This window comes from Austrofundulus limnaeus, unplaced genomic scaffold, assembly GCF_001266775.1.
Source record: "Austrofundulus limnaeus strain Quisiro unplaced genomic scaffold, Austrofundulus_limnaeus-1.0 Scaffold428, whole genome shotgun sequence".
In the NCBI taxonomy this organism is placed as follows: domain Eukaryota; kingdom Metazoa; phylum Chordata; class Actinopteri; order Cyprinodontiformes; family Rivulidae; genus Austrofundulus; species Austrofundulus limnaeus.
The window spans coordinates 374,417-378,068 of record NW_013952830.1 but is presented as its reverse complement, the minus strand read 5'-3'; the positions used below and the strand labels follow the sequence as shown (position 1 = coordinate 378,068).

The window sequence follows — 3,652 nt, the reverse complement described above, 5'->3', positions numbered from 1 at the left end:
CCTCCCGTTGTTTATGTGCTTTCATTAGCTGTTCGGTGTAGTTAGCATCCAGTTTGCGCCGCATCGTCTGCCCCGGCAGACCGGTAACGGGACCGTAGAGTCCGCTCGGTGCTCGAACTTCTTCTCTTGCCTCTTATTGTATAATCAAAATAGTGAATCACCTACTTCCTCATCAAAGTCCTCACTCTGTCTCCGACAGTTTTTCCTCCATCTCTGCCTTTGAGCTCCTCTCTCAAACTGCTGCTCGGTTCGACTCGGTCCACCTGTAAGCAGCTGGACTGGAGCTCCACGTTCATCATCCTTTTTTTTGCATCAAAGACACTAAAATAACTAACTAAACTTCACCCTAACTATGGAATATAGTTATACAAATACAATAAATGTAATAAATTTCGGATATCTCATTGCTGACTTCCGATCACGCTCTCTCCATCGCAGCCGAACTTTATTCAACTTCCACCTCTTTATTTTTTTCCTCCTGTAGATTTTTTGCTGCTTGTCTAATATTTTCAAGCTTCAGTTAGAAATGAGATTGGGGGTTAGGTTTGTTCGGTGGGGTGGGGGTGACACCTGAAGGTGGAATGAGGTGTTTTCCCCCCATGAATCAACCCTCTTTTACATCCTCCTGCTGCAACGTGCTTAAAATATGACGAACATTAATAAAAAAGAGCCATGATTTTATATATAATTTAATCAGTGTATAATTATTTATTATTGATTCAGTTAGAATGATTGGAGCACTCGTAAACTACACAAGATATGGGCATTTTTTCAGAAAGCAGATCCTCCACTTTTTCACTTCCGAACTCCATCCGAACTTCGCGCTCTAGTGGCACTGCATCGTGACGTCACGTGAAACCCTCCTATTTGATGTGTATAAATATTATATTAATTAAAAGCAATATATTTTACCTGCCTTTTTTAAAATAATGACAAATTCGGTATGGCTGTAATGAATTTGGTGTGAATTTTCTTGCAGACAAGGAGGTGGCTGCAATCATGTGCCCGCACTACTGTTTGAGTTGGAGCAATATCAGGCTTGCGGGGTGGTGGAAACACAAAGTAAACCAACCTGCACCCAGTTGCCTTGTTCATGGAAGGGACGAGCCCAAAAACGAACGGCCGAACGAACTACATATGATGAGCAGCAAATTTTAAAGTGAGTCGAACAATCAGTTATTTTTAATGTATTTTTTTTTCTTAACAGGAAAAGATTATTTAAAAAAAATCAAGCCTGACTCAGCATAATTGCTGTTTTACAGCAGGTTCCTGTTCTGCAGCACAGAAAACACTCAGAATTACAGCATCACAATCATATCATTATACACCATAGACACAAAGACAAACAAGCATACCAAATTTCATTTGATATTATCCTTATAACACAAATACCCAAACAAGCAATTTGAAGTCAGAAACTCTATCACAAACTGTAATAATAAAATTACACTTGATAAAAATWAATTACAAATGAACTATTTCATGTTTTAAATATTTTCCACATATTTAATCGCTTGTATATTTCTCAGTCATTATTTTGATAGATGTTTTGGTAAATGTGGCATTTGCCACAACAATAGACTTCTGTTTTAACGTATTTGTATGAACTTACTGATGACATAAATGACATTTTTATGCAGGTGTCTTTTAAGGCGTGAGATTGGCRTCAAGAAGGTCTCCTGGAAAACGTTGAACAGCCTGGCTTTTGACCCACGACATCCTGATGACCGGAATGAAAAAAACACTGCTGATCTTCATAAGGACATTTGCAGCGTGGAACCTTATTTGCCATTTTGCAGGTTGGTGTTGTATACTTTAAAAAACAATAACACTTAGTTTAAGTTTTTTTGAACTTCTTTTATTTTGCCTTTGTTTTCACATTTTATGCATTGTTGGATTTCAGGTATGCCGTGCCTCTGGTTGCTGTGCCAGATCCTGACCCTCAACCAGATGATGCAGCTGATGACCTAGGCCCGCATCCGGTCTCCATGGACACCATCAGATAGGCCTGCAAGAAGTTCAAGCATCTTTAAATGTCACACATAAACAGAAGCTGATCTGATTGAAGCAGAAACACGCAAGCAGAGCTCAAGTGAAGAATAGTTTCAAGAATGTTTCATGAAAAAATGTGTTCTTCTGCTGTTTCTTCACACTGTTGTGTTTTTTTTCTTTAGGAAAATGTTTTTGGTAAAATTAAAAGCGGCCTTCTCAAAACACTTTAATTATTTCTATTGTATTTTAAAGTTCAATTTTGGAACAAGAACAGTTACTGTTTGAAAAAATAAATGAAGTGAGTGACCAAAGTCATAATAAATAGAGCTAAAGTGTTACCTTGCATATGGGTGCTTGAAAGAGAGTCAGGTAAGCACAGGCACGTATGATGTCCTCAAGGATCGGGAGCGGGACCGTCTCAACACGCTCTGCTGAACCAGTAGCTGAAGTTCTGCTGTATGCATGATCCAGCTGCTGGAGGTCAGGAGCTGCTGGTAATATATATATTGTTATTTCTTAGTTGACGTTGCACAACACTGTCATAAGTATTGATAGACTATATGTTTATAGACACACATTCATGGATGGAAACACACACACACACACACACCCACACGTACAGGAAAAAGTAAAGAAACCACTGCAAAACTATAACTTTATCTGATTTTACTCTATAGGTATATGTTGGAGTGAAATTAACATTTTCCTTTTATTCTATGAACTTATAGCATGTCTCACAAATCAAAAGCAAAAAAGTAGTTTACTTTCAGAAAATGAGAAAAGGCCAAAATGATAAAGATGCAGTGCTGTCAAACCTCAAATTACGCAAGTAAACAACTTCATATTCTTTTAGAATCAAAACACTATTTTAACTCAGGAAGAGTTCACAAATCATTTTGATGGAATGATTTCCACCAAATACAGGATAACTGTGCTGTGGTCTCTTTATTTTTCACAGCGCTGCATGTGTTTTATCACATTTAACTCACGTTATTTCTTCTGGTTGGTTGCAAGAAGAATCTCCTAGCATGTGGCAGGTTGAAACTTCAATAAATGCAGTGGCCTTTTGTACAGCGAGGCCCAGTGTTGCCAGGTGTACGATAATTATCGTATTTGTACGATAATTTGGCCCTCTGTACGATGTACGATCAATAATCCCAAAAATCCCATAATGTACGATAATTTGACCGCTTCAGAGTATGACGTAATCGACCAGACACGCTGCTCGCTTACATGAGAGGTGGCGGGTTGTGGAACACAGCGGTGATGATTTAGCGACTTCCTCGCTATATTTACAGAGTTTTCAGACCCTCTAGAGACTGTTATTCAGAAAAGTGACTAGTGAAAATCTAGCAATTCTTTTTCTGGTGTTATTGAGACTTTGAGAGACTCTGCCGTGAACGCATTTCTCCATTGTGCTGCTGAGCTCCTCCTCCCCGGTCCCAGAGCACCGACAGGAGGCTTCTTCACGCTGCGGCTCTCCCTGCTGCAGGTAGATATCCATCCCATCCAGACATGAAATGAATACTGCTGCTGCGACTGATCCATGATGGGATGTTAATAAAAACATTTCTATGGTTAAAACAGATCCCTTTGCCGGCCCCTAGCCAATAGAAAGGAGGGTTAGAGCTGTGACAGTAAAATAAAAATATATATATAT

General features: G+C 39.1%; 1 long non-coding RNA gene across 1 annotated transcript; it reads right to left on the bottom strand.

Moving 5' to 3' along the window:
- Window positions 1-1,842: 1,842 nt before the first annotated feature.
- Window positions 1,843-3,641, bottom strand: LOC106529220 (uncharacterized). Its single transcript, XR_001311611.1, has 3 exons — window positions 2,982-3,641; window positions 2,332-2,483; window positions 1,843-2,008 (listed from the first exon to the last, which is right to left on the bottom strand). It is a non-coding gene; the product is annotated as an uncharacterized LOC106529220 (long non-coding RNA).
- Window positions 3,642-3,652: the final 11 nt, after the last annotated feature.